Here is a 20639-nt window from a genome sequence, read left to right on the forward strand (position 1 = left end):
TCATCTGTGGACAAACTTCAGCATGTGTAATTCTCTTTTATTATAGTTTTTTAAATTTGAATGGGTGACAAGATTCAAATATTTGCTTGTGAAGGTACTTGGCCTTCTTTATTTTCACCTTCTTGCTGAACAGATTTCTTCTTTATCCACCTCCCTTCCCCTCTCTCTCTTTTGCTGGTCTGGTTCCTTGGTTTTTGAAACTGAGAATTAGGAGGGGAGAAGGGAGACAGGGGAGGGAAGAGGGCAGATAGGGAGGGAAGAGGGGAGGGGAGAGTGGGAATGGGAGAGGGAAATGAAGGGGGAGGGAAGAGAGAGAGAGAGAGAGAATGAATTGAAAATGGAAGGGGAAAGAAAGGGCACAGGAGGAACAAAGATGAGAGCCAGGAGAGCTGAATTTGAGAAAAGTGCTGACTGAGAGGTTTGGTAAGGGAAAAGTTCCTGAGCAGCTGTTCTGTGTGGGGAAACAGAAGAAGAGATGAAAGAGAATGAAATGGAAAGTTGTATCCAGCCTTTCCAGCTTTTTCACCATCACATATATCTATATATGTCTTATATCTACCTACCTATATACACATCCCTCAAATCATTAACTCTCACCTGAAAATAGGTGTATTTTTTTGCTGTTGTAAAATGTATGCACTGATTAACAACTCAAGAAAGCCCAGGTAGACCTAGAGGTTTAAAGAAATCACATCTGCTGGGGAGCTAAGCTATGAGGACACACAGGCATAAAAATGATACAATGGTCTTTGGGGACTTGGGAAGAAGGTTGGGAGGGGGTTGAGGGATAAAAGACTACACACCTGGGTACAGCATACACTGCTTGGGTGATGGGTGCACCAAAATCTCAGAAATCGCTACTAAAGAACTTATTCATGTAACCAAACACAACCTGTTGCCCAAAAACCTACTAAATTTTTTTAAAGTTTCTGGGTTAATCTAGAATGGTTTTCTAAAATAAAAGTTTTAGAAGTATTATTAAAGGAATCTTTTCCTCCCAGCTCTTCCCTCCCCAGTTACATCATCACTGACCCCAGACAAATATCAACAATAAATCAAAACTATGTAACAGATAAATATGAGAGAAAAAAAGAGAAAAACATCAGGAACCGAGGGCTCTAGCTCTCAACTTTACCATTAATAAAAGCACATTGCCGTATACCAGACGTGCTCTATGAACAAGCTATTCTCAGCTGTGTATTTAGGTTAGTTCCTTAAAGTTTCTTCCAGAATTTACTTCCTGAAAATATTGGAGTGGTTGTTGTCACTGCAACCTATAACTGACCTTCCACTGATAAATTTGATTTAGATAGTAATTATTAGAAAACGATTTCAAAATAGACAGTTAAGCACAAGGAAAAGTGTGCAATCTCACTAGTGTTCAAAATTATAAGTCATAATTATAATGAAGTAACTTTACTTTTTTTTTAACCAAACACAATAGGTAAAGACTTTGAAAAGATAATTCCAAATTTAGCTGAGAATATAGTGAAACGGGCCTTCCTGTATTTTGCTCTTGGGAATGCAAATTAATTATTGCTTTCTGGGAAGCAAATAGTCAGACTGTCCAAAGTCCCAAAATGGCCCACAATAGCCCCCTATGAAAATGCATCTCTGGAAAACAGTTCTAAATATGAGAGGGAGGAGGATTTTTAAAAATCACATCTTTAAACGATACTGTTTCTGTTTATTAAATTATCTATTAAGGCCAATGTTCAAGAAGAAATCAAGAAGTTTAAAATAATGATTCATGATCACTATCTTTCTTTGAGCTAGCATCTTTATGCAGGGCATGTCATACTCAGGGATTGGGCAATAGAGCTGAGGTTATCTAGTAGGACAAAGGGCTTCGCTAACTCGGACATTAACTGCAATGTAGCACTTGCTCATGTATAAGCAGCTTGTTTCCAATGTGGCTTAGCATAAGGCCAAAACAAATAAAAGTCCTATAATTATTCATAATTATACAATTATGTATATAATTATGCAAAAAAATTATTTAAGATACTTGTGACCTATATTACTCATGATTGGATCTTCTAACTCCAGAGAAATAAAGGGAGCTATACTAAATGTTGACAAGCCATGGAGACAGATGTCCAACGCTTTCCCAGTGAGAGAGTCCAGCTGATTTTTTTTTTTTTTTTTTTTTTTTGTGATGGAATCTCACTCTGTCACCCAGGCTGGAGTGCAGTGGTGTGGTCTCGGTTCACTGCAACCTCTTCCACCCAGGTTCAAGTGATTCTTCTGCCTCAGCCTCCTGAGTAGCTGGGACTACAGGCGGAGCCACCGTGCCCGGCTAATTTTTGAATTTTTAGTAGAGACAGGGTTTCACCATGTTGGTCAGGCTGCTCTTGAACACCTGACCTCGTGATCCGCCCGCCTCGGCCTCCCAAAGTGCTGGGATTATAGGCGTGAGCCATCACACCTATAAAGCCCTGAGTTTTTTTTTTTTGGGAGGCAAGGGGCACCTTGCTGCCTTACACCTAACAGGGAGTAAATATTTACAGACGATTCCTGCTGACTTTCTAAATATGCCTTCTTGATTCCATTTCCCAAAGTGCTTCCCTTCTAATGCTTCCTCCTCTTTGAGAAATGCAAACATGCAGTCGCGTTTTAGTAAACTTGCTCATGTAGTACCTTAAGATCTGAACAGTGAGGAGGAGATGTGCGATCTCTAACCTTCTTTATTCTATGGACTTTGGACAACATTTCATTAACATTACTGTAGGAATGCTTACCTGTCCAGCAAGGCTGACTAGGGAGTACAACTGGAAATCATGAGGCATTTGGCAGGCAATATGGATCAATGTCCCAAGAAACATTTTTCCCCCAGCCTTGGCTGCAACCTCAGGCCTGGTAACACTGGCACTTTTTGAAGTAATTAGTCCAGAGTGAGGGTTAAGATTGATACTCTTCTGAATGCAATTTTCCATCAACATAGAGTAGAAGATTGGAAAGGCTTGGACTTAGAAATGCCAGCCTCATTCCTCTTCCTGGTGTCTGATCATGCACATTTAGCCATATCAACTGAAGTGCTGATGCAGTTCAAATTCACACATAAGACATTTGTTACTTTTTTAAAAAAGGAAATTTTTAGCTTTGCATAATAATATAGGGGAGACTTTAGTTTGTGTTGGTTTGGACCAGAAAGGTTAAGCCACTTGTCCATTCTCGCACAGCTAAACATATGGCTCAGCAATGTGATTATGTGAAGCCATACGGGGACACAAGAAGGGAATGATTCAAGACTAATGGGGCTAATGTAATAGACTTAGACTACACTTGAAGATTATAGCTTATCTCTATAATCAGCCCTTGAGTTTTGGATTTCACTGGTCAAATCAGAATTTTATAATTTCCTAGTACTCTATTAATAATTTCATTTTAAGTTAATTATCACTTTATCCCTCTTGCATATAATGCATCACTCTATTTATTTCAGTTTTGAGGCCTTATTTGCAACAGAGCCATCGACTATTTGGAAAAATTGGGTGGAAGGTACCAGCTAGCATATTTCCAGAGAGGTGTCCAAGCAGCATATGGCCCCTGACTCAGTTTCAGGCACTAGTGCTGATGATGTCACTGATTTGGTCAAATAGTTTTTTAAACTGTGAGATTCTTGAGAGCAGTGGTGTTCCTAGGACTTAGCTATACATAGATATGTGTCATAAATGAATGGGCAACAGGGTGAAGCATCCAAGAAAGTGATAACACTCTCTCCATCTGCTGGGTAAACAAGGCAGAGATACTAGAGATTTAACACTCTATTGGGAACAGAACATCGCTGACCTACTTTTTATCCCTCTGTTTCATGTAAATTGCAAATGCACACATTGCCAGCTCTTGACAACATAGCACTCTTGCTCCCAGAGAAGCAGCTGTAGATACTGGAGGCTGTCAGAACTAGAGGTGATATCCAGCTCTGCTCCATTGCCACCATTTGGACCACCCACTTAGGTTTATCAATCTGTGTCTTACTCAGATTACACTTTTACAAAGATAAAAGGGAAATTAAATAGAAAATTAAAAATGATGCCATTAAGACAGGTTTTAGTTGGTGCTGTCCCTTGGGTCAGGCAAAGTAATAAGCATTATCTTTTCTCCATTCCAGATAGGACAGAAGATACAGGTTAAAATGCATGGAGGGAAGTTTCCTGCCCCGTAAGGCATGGATCAGGAGATAAGAGAAGTGGTGGGATTTGTGACTTTGGAGAAAGGCAGTTGCATGTGGCATTGCCCCAATATACTAAAGGATTTCAGCTGGTATCTAGCCTTGGAGATACATACTGAGGCTGGAGGCTAAGTCTGTTGGCCTTGCGAGCAGCGACTAAGGAGGGTGGTTGATTCTGAGCTGGCTCAGTGAGAAGGTTCACTGTAAGAAGCTGGATGTGAGAGCAGCAGAGCCTCGCTGTTGGTGGGGTAGCAGCCCTCACCAGTGGCATTCTGTGCAGAAGAAACACATGAATAAACAGAATAACTGATAATGTTGGAATAATTTAATAGAATAGAAAATTTAATCTGGGGCCCGTGGATGGATACACCTAAGTCTCTGCTCTAAGTTTTGGGGCCTGCCTTAGTCCCAGTGTTCTAGCATCATGCCATATTTGTCCACAAGCTGTCACAACAGAAATTTCGCACTGTGTCATTACCAAATCCATCAACCTACCTGCCTCTCAAACCGTATTGTCTACCTTCCCTCCTACTGCAAGGCATTAACTCCTTACGTTCTTCCTTCAGGCAGCCCTTCCACTAGTGCATGAGATCCACTGGTGCCTCATCTCCTTAAGACCAATGCTCTTCCATTCTTTTTCTGCACTATCAGTCCCCATTCCAATCATTCCCATCAGCACATCGACTTGCTGTAATACCTCCCATCCTACAATGTCTTCTTCTAACTGTGCGTTCTCTCTGCTTCCATATGGTAAAATTCCCATAAATGATTATATATACTGTAGTCCCCATTTTGTCACCTCCTCTGATCCATTTTTTTCTCAACCTACTCCAGTCAAGCTTCATGTGCATCAAAGTTACCAGGAGTTTCCACATTGCCAAATTGGTGACCATTTTTCAGTACTTGCCTTCCTCAATCTCTCAGCAGCATTTGACTCTGATGCAGTCACTACCTCCTTGAGACACTTTCCTGCCTTAGCTTCTGGGATACTATACAATTGCAGTTCTGTTTTCTTCCAGCATGGTGGCTGCTCCTCCTCATTTGCTTCTGCTGAATCCTCCTTTTCTTCCCCATTTATAAATGGGAAAATGCTCCAGAGATTAGTCTTTATTTCAACTCATGTTCATTTCCTTTACAATGTCCTTGAGGTTCACAGCTTTAGATGTTATCCGTATGCTGATGGATCCCAAATTTGACCTCTAGTCTCAGTCTTTCTCCTAAACTTTATACTCATATTCAGGTCCTACTCAGCATCTTTGCTCATCTGCTATTAAGCACTTCAACGTTAATATGCCTCATATTGATCCTTTGATTACCATGCCACCCCCAAATATGCATGTTTTTAAGGATTTTCTATTCTATTAAATTATTCCAACATTATCAGTTATTCTGTTTAAAAATCTAGGACTCATCCTTGGTCCTCTCTTTCTCTTACAGCTTGCATCAGATTTATTAGTAAGCCGAACTGGGTCCACCTCAATGGATACCCACCAGTCACAATCTCACCACTACCACCCTTGTCCGAGGAGCCACCATCTTTTTCCTGCACTAAAGTAAGTGCCTTCTAACTAATATATTACATCTCTTCTTAATGTTGCCACCTACCACCTATTCTCCACACAGCATCCAGAATGTATGTCAGATCACAACATTCTCCAATTCAAATCTCTCCAAAGTTCCCCATCATACTTGGAATAAAGCCAAAGTAAGTGACAAGGTACATAACATCAAGGCCCTATGTGACTTGTGCTCTCATGCTTTACTTGTATTCTCTCCCTTTTGCCTCATTTGCTATCATTCTTTACTGACCTTGCTTTCTTTGAGCATGTCATCTATGCTCCTGTCTCCAGGTCTTTGTACATGTAGGGCCCTCAGCCTGGAGGATTCTCTTTCCAGAAATAGCATGACATCACTCACCTCAATCCCTGATTACCCAGTCAATACTCTGCTTTTCTCCAGAGATTTTATTCCTAACACTGCAACAAATAGTATGACTATCTGATATTTCATAATTATTTACATATTATATATTGCTTTTATAATCATTTATACTAGCATATTATTTGTGTATTTGTCTAATATTTATCTTCTCCACATAAATGTACACTCTGCAGAAACAGGGATTTTGCCTGTTTGTTTTGCATTTTATCTAAATTATCTAAAAGAATCTCTGATAGAGAGATGGGGTTTAACACTTTTGTTTTTAATATATAAATGGCAAATTTCAATCACCTCAGTAGATTTCAGTAATTTGTATTGAACTAAAGTCGTGGATTGGCACTAAACTCTTACAGCAAATGCACTTATAGTGGCTTCTTTATGATTAATCCATGGTTATTTCAAAGGTGTTTATTGAGCAGAAAAATACTAAGACAAAACCAAACTGCATTAACAATTCTTTAGGTCTTTTGTGCAAAAAAAAAAAAAAAAAAAAAAAAAAAAGTTTTATGATATATTGCATAGCAAAATGGTTTTAAAAATTACTTTGTTTTTAGGTGCCTCAGGTCTTTGCACTTCTTCATTCCTCAGCCTGAAACATTATTTCACCCAAAACATTTCCACGGCATCACATTTTCATGTGATATAAAGATTTCCTGCTCTGAAAAAAATTTATGGATGCTATTGGGCTAGAACAAAAAATTGGTTTACAAATATTCCTAAAGGCCAATTAATAAGAGAATAGACTAGTAATACATATAACAAAAGATTACTCTACAGAATATATAGAGTAAGCAAAAAAAAGATAAGAAACAAAATGGAGAAATGAGAATAAATAGGAATTTTATACAAAAGAAAGTACAAGTGGCTCATAAGTACATACAAATTTGCTCAGCCTCAATTTATTAGAAAAGGCAAACTGAAACTACAATGAGAAACAATTTTATACCTAGAGATTGGCAAAACTTAGACAATACTACATGTTGATGAGGTGTGGAGCAACTAGAACTATTAAAATGCTGGTTGGTGAGCAAGTTATTACAAATGCTTTGGAAACAGTTCAGCATTACCTATTAAGGTGAAACTTATACATATAGCATATATACTATATATATACTATACATATATCCTGTATATATAGCTATATAGCATATATCCTGTGATATATATGATACATTATATATAGTGTATATATGTATGCTATACATACACTATATGTGCGTATATTGTATATACACTATATATGAGTATACTATGTGTACACTATATATGATATATGATAGTCTATACCTATATATGACATTTATAGTCTATATCACATATAAGATATATATACACACACGTATATCATATATATCCCATATAAAGGATATTAATGTTTTATATGTTACAAGAGTATAAAAATTTTCTCCTAATGTGACAATTTGTGTCAACAGGCAGGGAAGAAGTGAGGCCTGAGTTCACTCCAAGAGCCTAGTAGGAACTGAGTCTTGCTAACAACCACTGGAGTGAACTGGAAGGGAATTCTTCCCCAGCCTACGCTGGAGGTAAAACTTCAGCCTTGTGATTGACCCTAAGCCACACCTATAGAAGTAGCCCACAGAAACAGTGGGATAATAAACATTAATGTTTTAAGCCATGAAGCTTTGAGGTAATTGTCATACAACTTTAGACTGCTAATTTCTCCATTAATTTCTACCTGGTGTTTCTAGAGGAATCTTAAACTTTTTAATTTAACTTTATTGTGCTAAGTATCCCTTGACAGACTGATGAAGTCTATAGAGCATTCCTCATTACAATCTTTTTAAATGTATAGAACGAGACACAAAGGATTACAAAGGAAACAAATTATATTGAAATCTGGGTTCAAAATCCCCCTACTCCATTCCATTGTGTTTTAGTTAATGTGTTAGACTCATATTGTTTTAATCTTACTAGCTGCATAGTAAGTTTTGACATTTTGTAGGCAAGATTTTATTACTTACTGTTTTTCACATTTTCTTGGCAATTCTCACATTTATTCTATGTTATAATTTCTCAATAATTTTATTTATCCTTCCAAAACTGATCGGGATTCCGATTGGAAATGCATTAAATATGTATATTAATTTGAAAAGCACTGACATTTTTACAATATGAGACTTTCTCTTCTATTTATTCAGATAGTGTTCTCTTTATACCTATGTTACTTTCTGCATCTTTTCTGAATAATAATAACAATAACAATTAAATGTCATTTATTTGAGTATGTACCATGTGCTATACTGTGTGCTAAGTGTTTTACGTATATTGGCTAGTTTAGTCCTCACTATGAAGTAAAGACATCATCCATTTCTTGACAGGAAAACTGAATCTCAGAGTTGTTAAATGTTTCCCATAGTAAAAAGAGTAGAGCGGCTAACTGGTAAAATTGACTGGAAATCATGAGTTTTTTCTACTTGGCCAAACCATCAATTTACATTCTAGACCCATGCCTTCACAATAATGTAAAGGGAAATGTCTTTTAATGTCCTACAGGACATATCACAATGAATAGACAGTTGCACGTGTGAAATTCCACGTTTCCAAACTATAAAAAAATGCATTTGTAATAAAGAGTAAAGAGTCTAACTCCATTTTTGTTGTCTGACTGTTGACAGCTTTCAAGCACCACCTCTTCTTCTCTTCCCCCTTTCTCCTTATCCGGGCAAGCTAACAAGAAAGTCCAGGTGCACTAGGTTGATTTAAAAAAATCCTGGGTGTATCTAGGCAAGCTGATGGGAAAATTGGGTGTACCTTTAGCACCAGTGGGAAGTTCAAACCACCCAAGTCCTAGCCCTGATGAGGGAGCTGTCTCTGAGCCCCCTCTGGCCTCCATCAAACTTCAAACTAGTGTTTCTTCCCTCTTCTCAAGCAATATTCAGACCTGCCTGGAGGCCTTCCCTGCTCTTCTCAGAAAGCCTCATTATGTGATTAATAAACCTTTCCATGCTCTCTTGGTGCATGTGTGCTATCATTTGTCTTGACATCTGAACTAAATTTTGAGTGAAGAGTCATCCTGATTAAGTTGAGTGACTACAGCAACATTGAATATTTCACTCACTATTTTAGACATTGCTATTTAAGAACAATTGTTCCAGGCCGGGCGCGGTGGCTCAAGCCTGTAATCCCAGCACTTTGGGAGGCCGAGACGGGCGGATCACGAGGTCAGGAGATCGAGACCATCCTGCTAACATGGTGAAACCCCGTCTCTACTAAAAAATACAAAAAACTAGCCGGGCGAGGTGGCGGGCGCCTGCAGTCCCAGCTACTCGGGAGGCTGAGGCAGGAGAATGGCGGGAACCCGGGAGGCGGAGCTTGCAGTGAGCTGAGATCCGGCCACTGCACTCCAGCCTGGGCGACAGAGCGAGACTCCATCTCAAAAAAAAAAAAAAAAAAAAAAGAACAATTGTTCCATAATAAGAAAATGTATTAAAGTAGCTAGATGCAAGATAAACATCACAAAAGAAACCACGCTTTCCCTTTACACTATTTACTTATACTAGATTAATTTCTCCCAAGGGTGTTTATTAAATACTTACTGTGTAGGCATACTATTCCAGGTACTATGAAAGATACCAAGGAATTTGTCACCAGGCAATTATAAGACAATCCTGGTTTTGGGAACAGAAATTTTAACTAAAAATATAAAGTCAGATACAGGGGAAAACCCTACAGATTAATTCAATATACTGTCTATGTTCTATTCCCTTATGGAAGAAAATTAATTTATAGCTACTTATTTTAAGCATTTACTATTCTAATCATTTGAGGAAACTAAATATTTCCTTTCATTAGATAAAGCTAAAGCTTACAATGGATGCTTTCTTTACGATTAAGAAACATTAAATGTTTGTCACTAAAACTTCCCTACAGATTTAAATTTCTTTCATCATGACATTTTTCAAAGTTGCTCACCTGCCAACATAAAAGACTGTAGCTGAAGCACTGTCTTTGGAAGAATACAAGCTTCCAATTTTGTGAAGTCTACTTTACATCAGGTGTTGATACATTCATGCATGCATTTATTTGCCAAGTATTTATGGCAAATTCACACATTAATTTAAAAAGGATTGATACATGTGTAATATTATGATTTCAGAGTATGTGTTACCATTTATCTGAGTTTTATTTAGTGCTCCTCTATCAAATTTTATGCTTTTCTTTCAACTAGGTCTTGCATTTTTCTTATTTACCTTTAGGTCTCTCAATTTTTTGTCTATGATGAATGATTTCCTTCCATTCCAATTTCTAATTGGTTGTTGCTCGTATAAAAGAAAATTATTGCTTTTTGTGGTATTTATCTTGTAGCTAGCTACTTTACTGAATTCTCTTATTAGTTTTAAGAAGTTCCTTATTATGGAAGTATATATCATCTACTACTACTACTACTACTACTACTACTACTACTACTACTACTACTAATAATAATAATAATAAATGTTTCCCCTCTAGTTATGTGTATCATTTATGCTATGTTTCTCTTAATGTATTAACTAGGAATTCCAAATGGTGTTGGATAATAATGCTAAGTGACCAAACTAGTCATATTCCTGATTTGAATAGGAATGCCATTTAGTAAGATGTTCATTCTTGGTTTTTATTCAACATTCTATCATATTTAGGAAGTTTCCTTCCATTCCTAATTAGCTTTGATTTTTTTTTTTTGAAATTAGGAATAGGTGCTAAATTTTGAATTACCATGTTTAAAATGCTATTTGAACTTCTATATGGTCTACTGAATTCAAGCTTGCCTATCAGGAAACAGAACCAACAGTAATGTTCCAAAAATATTACTCATGTGTTAAACCAATAAGTCAAGAAAAGTATTTATGTGACATAATTTATTTTCCTAGACAATCATTGCAGTTTCCTTGTTTTTACTTCAGCCAAATATAAAGTATCACTTTAAAACTTTTTGTTATCTTGAAAACAGCCTTGTAACTATAGTTTGAGGAATTAAAGAATGGCTGGAATATAGCTAACTTAACTAATTAACAGGGGCTGTGATTTCAGGGTTTTTTTTGTTATATGAATTATGTTTGACCTTATATATGATTCCAAGCCTTATAGGCTGTTTATTTTTATATTCATTTAAACTAGGTACAAACCGAATGTATTAGGGAACAACGTACTTCTTTAAGTGGCACAGGTGGCTCCATGACAAGACGTACTTAACAAAATAAAAGAAATGGGAAAAAACAAGTAATATTCAACAACACTTAACTAAGACTTTCCAAAGGGCTGGGACTTCTAAGGGGATAACAAAAGGAAAATACAGTTATGACATCTGTCTTCTGATTCATTTTCAAGTATATTTTGAAGTATGATTAATGGTTTTATAAATACTTTTCTCACTTCATCCATAGCGACAAAGAATTTCAAATTAATTCACTATTTCTGACTCCATTCTTAATGGATTTTTAAAGTCCATGGCAACAAATCAATCCACTGCAGATTCAAATCTGTGAACTATAATCTAGTCTTTTATATCCAGAAAGGAATAGGAATGCAACACAATAAATGATGCTGTGAAATGTATTTTGGTGCTGTTTACTAGGAACAAGAAAGGGAACATACTCATTTCAAGATATTTAATTTCTAATACCAAAAGTAGTTATATATTTTTTACTTGTCCTAGGCAACTAATAGGCTCTGGAATGATGACTTATCACATGCACACTATACACTATACATTTTAACTTAACATTTTAATTTTTTTTCTCCAGATATTTGAGCCTGTAAAAGGGGCAAGATAAGATTAGAAATACTCAAGACATCCATCAGTATAGCTTCATAGAACCTGTACTCATAAAGCAAAAGAGTTTCAGAAACTGTCAACTGAAAGGCTTTTGAAGACTCACAAGTCAGAAAATTGCCAGGATCAAGGGTTGAAAAGCGTAAGAATAGACAAATAGATCAATGTCACAAAATGGAGAGATTTAGAATAATTCGAAATATAACTGGGAACATGGAATCTGATAGAGGAGGGAGGTAGAACAAATCAGTGAGAAAGGAAGACTCATTCAATAGAGGAGGCCAGGAACATCTGCTCTTCAGGTGGAAAATAATACAACTAGATCCCCACATTTACACCATTTCCAGATGGATTAAAACTAGAAGTGGCAAATGCAAAGAATTTACACACAAAAAATCCCCACAATAAGATATTTATTTTTATTAGGCTGGGGAACACTTACTTAAACAAGGCACAAAGACTGCAAACCATCAAGGAGAACATCATCATCTGTCTATATCAAAATGAAAATTTTGTGTACATTATAAACACAGTCAAATTATAAGCTGCTGACTAGGAAAATTACTTGTAACACTGTGAGAGAATTAAGGTTTAATAATAATAAAAATACAACATGGCACAAAACATATAATGCTTTGTATATGCCAGACCATTTCAAGTGCCTGACATACAAACTCATATATTCTTTAAAACAAATTTGTGGGTACTGTTATTCTTCCCACTTTTCAAAGCAAGTAATTTAATCACAGAGAAATTAGGTGAGTTTTCCAAGGCTAATAATGCTAGTTAGTAGCAGAGTGGGATATATAAAGATGAATAAATAAAAACAACAACAAATAATGAATAACCCAATAGAAAAAAAAGGCTATGGGCATGTCATTCATGAAAAAGGAAACTTGAACGGCAAATATACATTTGAAGACTGGCTCAATTTAACTATTAGTGAGAAAATGCAATTTAGAACACTGAGGTACAATTTGGCATCCATTAAATTGGTAAAATTTAAAAAGTCTGGAAACATCAAGTATTGGTAAAGATATAACAAATGCAAAATTTTTGTATACAGCTGACATCCAGGTGAGTTTAAAAAGTTTGAAATTCTCCAGCTCAAGAACTATACTTTGGAGATTTTGTCACATGTGGGGACAAAAAGTAATAAAGATATTCACTGAAGAACTCTATATAATTATAAATGTGAAAGACACAACTGTGCAAGTTTCAAAATGATATATTCAACAAGAAAATGTTTATCTAAATGATAAAAGCATACAATACCACCATATGTTGTTTATGACGATATATATACAAGGTAAAGATTTTTGAAAACCCATAGTAATGATACACTTGGACTTCAAGTTAGTAGTTATCTCTAAGAAGCGAAAAAGAAAAATGGGGGTTGAACTTTTTATATCTAAAGGAAAAACTTTATAGGAATTAAACTTGGAAAAACATTAGCATCTGTTAAATGTGTACAATAGGCACATGGGAATAAGTTATATTGTTTTTAGTGCTTTTCTATACGTTCTAAATATTTCAAAATTAAATTTATTTTTCAAATTAATTATGCTATAAAAGTTTAAATAAAAAGAATTACTGTGAAGGCAAGAACCGTGAGAACATACATGGCCATGAAAGGGAGATGCTGTGCAGTGAACAGCAGCTTGAAGAATGGTTTTATCTGAAGAGAGTCCTGTGGGCAGAAGAAGGAGAGAAAGAACCTTTCAAATCTGAGAAAGCAGAAATCACAAACTGCTGACCACTGAGCCCAGTGTAGCCAGAAGACATGCATATTTAGTCAGCACAGAAATATTCAAAACCTGAATATTTTTATGTGAGGCATATACCTTTTATTTTCTCATTGCCACCACAAATCCCTCATGTCTTCCACCAGGCCATTTGTTTATTTATCTGGTTTATGAAAACTTCTGAGTTTGTAATCCCTGGAAAAGATGGAAATGAACAGAAAGATAAGGGGTTAGGTTTGGAATACAAGAGAAATACCTCTTCTTCAGAGGCAGTAGAGGAGAAAAGGGAAGAAGAGATGGAAACATTTGAAAAGAGAAATTAAGGAAGGTGAGATTTTCAATAAGAAGAAAGTTCAACATTACAAAAGAGTGGGGAAACATCTGGATACACCTTTAAATGCCATGTAAGTGAGCCTTCCATATGGCTTTACTGTTGAAAGCATCTTTACTCAATAACTTTTCCGAATCTCTTGTATGATATTTTTGCCTCCTGAAAATAGGATTGCCTTTTTGAAGCTTATCTCACACCGCAGGCATGATGATTAGTATTATTTCTCTGGCTTCTGGACTTCCTCCTTGACAAACCGTTGTATTAATATTAGTTCCTCTTGGGCTTCTCTGGGTAAAACCTTTCCTAATGCGGTCTGAAAATGGATCATGACACTGTTCTCTCCCTTTTATTAATAAAAAAGTCTGTTTCAACAATCTTCTTGAATGTGTAAGAAGCTCTTTCCAACAATTATAAAAAGGTCCTAGCCATTTTCTCTTCAAGTCCATTCTCTTCCTTTTATCCATCTGGAACTTTAAACACTTTCAGTTTTACTCTGCCTAAAAGCATAGCACTAGTGTTCAAATGCTGAATAAGGCGGCATCTCTGAAACATCATCATTGATTGATTGAGTCAATTTTGTAAAATCCTCTCCTTTTCGTTTTTTATCAGGAAAATAAGAATGTCTAGCCAATTTCATCCCGATGGAAGTGATAGATTTGCAATTTCAATTGAACTGACCGGTCAATCCAATCAAATAAATGGGTTTACTGTTTTTCTCTGGTGAACTAATTAGTTGTTTAATTGAACTAAACAGATTTATAGGTTTCTTGGGTATTGCATAAACAAAACCACAGTGAAAAATTAACACTTAAGGTGTCACTCACTATACAGACAAATAATTTTTCGAGGATGTTTTTACATTTGCAACTAAGGTTTGGCTAAACTTCTTATCTTTGTGAGTCTTTCTTTATAAAATCCAAGGCTAATATACCCCAAAATGTGCTTGATACTTTTGAGGACTGGTCAAGAAAATTATTGTAAGGTGAAGGGTGAATTGGGTAGGGAGAGGGGTGGTTAGCAAGGAGATTCGTCAAAGGTTTGGTGGAAAAGGTGTTAAGTTTATTCATAAAGAAATCGAATACCTAGATCAAGATTTATAGAGATTTTATATGTATATACTTTTGCATTCAAAACAAGTACCAGGGACTACAGAGGCTCCAATGATGAAAACGATAAGTTCCCACTTTCGGTGAGAATTCTATTCAGGAAACTTGTCTTCTAGATAAATAATATACTGTACTGGCTCAAATAAATTTAAAAGAAAAATATGTTTACCATTTTCCATAAGTGGAATCTAGAAAGAAAAAATTTGGGGTATGATTTAAGTGTCTCAATTACAGCGCTAAAGATATAATTCTATTGTTCACCCTGATATCCTCAACAGCAGATCTACCCTAAAGCAGGTTCCATTTTTGGTTCAAGGAGGCTGTCAGTGACAATCAGGACTATGAGCTCTCCTATTGATATCTAGTATGTGTGAGTGAAAGTGTGAACAAGAAAGGTAGAATTCAGGGAAGTTAGGGAGAGAGAGAAGGTGAGTGGAAAGAAAACAAGAACCACAAAAATAGATAGAAAAACTTTACCCCAGTTACAGAGTATAAGCCTCTCTTTTTGGTTTCATGAGGCCATTTTAATAGATGCACTGGACTAAGAATAGATTCTAGAAGGAATGCTAGAGACTGGCTCAGAATAATCAATATCCCCATACCCATGCCAAAAAAAATATGGATGTTTAGGGGAAGACTGGATAAAGTTTGCAGTTCTGTTAGGAAGTGGGAGTAATAAATATGAATGTTGTATAAGCAACTGACAATATCTTCCACGTTGATTTTACAATTTATTTTTTGCGTAGTGGTAGGGAAAAAGGCAAGAAAAACATACACATAACTATAACCTAAGACATAACATAGTAAATGTACAGCCTCAAAAATCAGTCAGAGTTGCTGTTAGAGTTGAAACTTGCCTTTTTTCCTTGAATTAAACTTTTACAATTCTGGATGAGTATGTTTTTAGCTTCAGAAATTGCTGCTTCATGATTGCTAGTTTTGTACACATTCCTGAATTCCTCCGGAATCATGTTTTATTTTGGTTTCATTTCTTCATATCCTCACAATGTCTGCCAACCTTTAAAATCTTATTGAAAAGTTGTCTCTGATTTATGGCCATTTTCCACAAAGAAGCAAAGGTTTCAATCACTATAGAGGAATTACCATATATTCAGTGAAGGGAGAATAATTAAAAGTGTATTGAGATGTGGGTGTCAGGCAGTGAGCTAGAATTACCCATTAGCTACATGACTTGTTCCCACACATCAGCTTGTCTGTGTGCTCAATTTGAATATGTGCTTCAGCAAAATTTGAAATCAAAGCATGCCCTGGACTATCAGGGTCATCTGCAAACAGTCAAAACCACTTATATTAAATTCATAAATGTCAAGGGTTTTCAATACAAATGTAAGTTATTAATATATTTTATGAAATATATGTAAACCAATTATTATGGGAATTTATAGGAGGAAAATTCCTTCCCAGCAAAGAGTCATTAGAAATATTCATGCAAATTGTCAAATATTCAGGGCAGATTTAGAAGCTTCTTTTGCATCTTCTCTGGTGACGATTTGATGTGGATGACTAAAAAAAAAATTCCTCAGCTGTATAATTTCTACATTACATGTAGAAAAGGAAGCAATTCTGGATCTAAATAATCACTTTTTGAAAAAGGAAAATGGGAATATATTCAACTATCTTTGTCTTGACAGGCACCTTTATACTTCTAACGGATTCTTTGAAAGTGTAAAGAACAAATGTGCTATCAAGAAAATAGGGAAACTATTTGCAAAAGAAGAAAATAAGCAGATCAAATAGGTTACTTTACACAACAAATACCTTACAATATACAGAGTGTGTGCCCAAGTTACATGTAGGCAACAATTCTGAAAGGATGGAGAAGGAAAAAATAATGACCTAGAATGGTCTCACCTCTCTTCATGGTGCTGAAGGCCAGTAACTGAAATGTAAAGCCAAATATTTTTATTTTTTTATTTTTATTTTTTTGAGACGGAGTCTCACTCTGTTGCCCAGGCTGGAGTGCAGTGGCCGGATCTCAGCTCACTGCAAACTCCACCTCCCTGGTTTACGCCATTCTCCTGGCTCAGCCTCCCGAGTAGCTGGGACTACAGGCACCCGCCACCTCGCCTAGCTAGTTTTTTGTATTTTTTAGTAGAGACGGGGTTTCACCATGTTAGCCAGGATGGTCTCGATCTCCTGACCTCGTGATCTGCCCGTCTCGGCCTCCCAAAGTGCTGGGATTACAGGCGTGAGCCACTGCGCCCGGCCTAAAGCCAAGTATTGAATACTTGCAACTTAAACCCTTGATCTTCTTCATGCATAGTACAACTAACTTTATGTAGTGATCAAGATGGATGATTAACATGTCTAATTAAGCAGGTGTACTGTTAGTTCTAGAGAAGTATCAGATTAAGTTAGATGGTAAGCTAGTCACCGAAAGAGGATTAATAACTTTTTTTAGACAAGGTCTCACTCTGTTGCTCAGGCTGGAGTACAGTGGCACAATCAAAGCTCATGGCAGCCTCAACCTCCTGGGCTCAAGCGATTCTCTCACCTCAACCTCCTGAGTAGCTGGGACTACAGGTGCATGCCACCACGCCCAGCTAATTTTTGTATGTTTCGTAGAGACAGGGTTTCACCATGTTGCCCAGGTTGCTCTTGAATTACTTACTTTTTTTTTTTTTTTTGAGAGGGAGTCTTGCTCTGTCGCCCAGGCTGGAGTGCAGTGGCCGGATCTCAGCTCACTGCAAGCTCCGCCTCCTGGGTTTATGCCATTCTCCTGCCTCAGCCTCCCGAGTAGCTGGGACTACAGGTGCCAGACACCTCGCCCGGCTAGTTTTTTGTATGATTTTTTAGTAGAGACGGGGTTTCACCGTGTTAGCCAGCATGGTCTCGATCTCCTGACCTCGTGATCCGCCCGTCTCGGCCTCCCAAAGTGCTGGGATTACAGGCTTGAGCCACCGCGCCCGGCCGAATTACTTACTTTTTAAAGCCACTTTCACTCTTGCCTTACAAAGGGCTGTAAAACCTTACAATAACAAATTAACTTACATAGTAATTAACTAGATTTGACTGGCTGTGTATAAAGATGTCTCATACATTATAATAATTTGAGAGGGTGATTATAATAAAAATACATTCAGCTGCTCGCCCAGAACGTTCAGAAATGAAAGTTACTAAAGCCCAGTTGGCTGTAAATCCATGGAATGTGACTTCAATCTCCCTCACTAAAATATCTCCCCATGCTGTCTGGAACTTATTACTTCACTCTGTTTCACTAACACTCAAAATATATGAGAATATTCAGATAAACTTATATCTTCTAAAATAAACAGAAGATATGAATGATGAAATATTCTTATCCTTGAGCTAATAAATTTAATGAGACAATGCTATCCCCACCACCTAGTGGGGAATATATCTGCATTGAGAGGATGATCATTTTGATGCGGATAAAGAGTACAGAACACTTCATACTCCAGGGGGAGCAAAATTGAATAGGTCAATAGGTTAGGGAGCATTTTGGGGAACCTGTGGGTTCTTAGAATTTATGGACCATGAAAAAAGCATATCAGATGGATTTTCAAGGGTCTGTTTTGCACACCTATTACTTAAGAAGCTAGTAGGCCCAAAGTGAGGACCCTTTTAAAGCTGATCCAGTTCTTTGCAAGTCATTGTTTCCTTCACTATTGTTAGCTACTTATGAATTCACATATCCAAGCACCATAATGATCATCACCAAAAATTTCCTCAGTGCCTATGATGTGCCAGGCATTCTACAGATCACCTTACATGGATTGTTCAATCTCCAGAACAGTGGTAGGTATACAATTCATGCTTTACAGACAAGAGAACTGAATAATTGGTCTAATGCCACTTCATTTCAAGTACAAGAACTAGGTGATCTTCTACTTGAAATTAAGTGGCATTAGACAAATTATTGTCTCTAAAGTCAGAAAATCTGGGATCATAAAATCCTAAATTTTGGAATGGTGTTAAATCTCTCTCTTCATGCCGTTCCATCAGGAGGCAAACCTTAAGGCTACCAGTAGTGATGTCTTTCTCCATGTAATTGCAAACATACTATGATGCCAATGAAAGCTCACTCAAGCCAATGTTACCACGTTTCATTTTTTTTAGGAATTGCTCTTACCCTAGGGGCAAAAAGGCAAAAAGGACAACACAGAGCTATAAACTGTGTACAGGAAAAGCAATCAGCAGGAACTCAATCTTATACTTCAATCAATCTAGGTGATCCCAGATTTTCTGACTTCAGAGACAATGTTCCTACTTCCTATTTGGTTTGACCTTCTTACTGTATGGTTGTAATTTTTGGTTCATCTCAGGATAGTTCTCTATCCTGAGGGCTTCTCTATTTCACAAAATCATTAGCGTTTCCTGATCACAACCATTTTTTTTTCTATTGCCAAACTTTTCTGGCTATTAACTTTATTTCATCTGGCTAACATTACTGTCATCTGCTGCTTCAACCTGTCTCCAGTGGTCTACGCTGACTTTGGACTATAGCAACAATGAAACCTTCAAGCCTTTGATCTAAGAGAGAGTGCACCTAAATATGGGAAAAGAGAAAGAAAGAGGAGCTTGGCTAGGGCCAAAGACAATCTCCACTGATTTTTAAATGTTAAACCTTAACAAGTACAGATACAGAGGGATCGTTTACAGTCTCTATTACACCCAGACCTTCAGGGGATTACTTAACTTCTCAGACAGAATCAGTTAACAAATGATACTTGATGCCTACTCTGGACAAACTGGACATGTTTCCTGCCCTCAGGGGCTCTGAAGTCTATAAAACTATGATTAATAATCACACTTTTTCTGAGTTGTAAGTTTAAGAGCAAAAACTATCTAGCCTATGCTCATAAGTCAACATTTGCTAAAATTCAGTTTGATTCCTCTGGGTAGAAATCAAATATTATATATTCAAATTTAGTTAAACTAAATCTTGCTTCTGTGTTGGCATTACTAATATTCTGAAACCAAGGAAACTTTAATCATTTTTTCCTGTCCTTATAAGCCCAAGCCTAAGTACAAAAGATGCTGTGCATAGGGGAACTGATTGAAGTGTAAGATTGAGTTCTGCTGATTGCTTTTCCTGTACACAGTTTATAGCTCTGTGTTGTCCTTTTTGCCCCTAGGGTAAGAGTAATTCCTAGAAAAAATGAAACGTGGTAACATTGGCTTGAGTGAGCTTTCATTGGCATCATAGTATGTTTGCAATTACATGGAAAAAGACATCACTACTGGTAGCCTTAAGGTTTGCCTCCTGATGGAATGGCATGAAGAGAGAGATTTAACACCATTCCAAAATTTAGGATTTTATGAGTAGTCCAGTGACCCCAAGTGCATAAAAAGTACTGAGAGTAGAGTATTTATTGGTGCAAAGAGTATCATCTCAATTCTCTGAAAGACAGGATTTACCAAATATTAAATACAAAGGTGCAGTAAAAAGATTTCAGGTAGAAATCTACATTAGGATTCTTTTGATTGTGAGTAACAAAGACACAATTCAAATTGATTTATATGTAAGGAAACTTATTGACCTGTGTACCAAAATTATGTGAAGACAAATGTAGCTACAGGGATG

This window comes from Rhinopithecus roxellana, chromosome 1, assembly GCF_007565055.1.
Source record: "Rhinopithecus roxellana isolate Shanxi Qingling chromosome 1, ASM756505v1, whole genome shotgun sequence".
NCBI classification, from domain to species: domain Eukaryota; kingdom Metazoa; phylum Chordata; class Mammalia; order Primates; family Cercopithecidae; genus Rhinopithecus; species Rhinopithecus roxellana.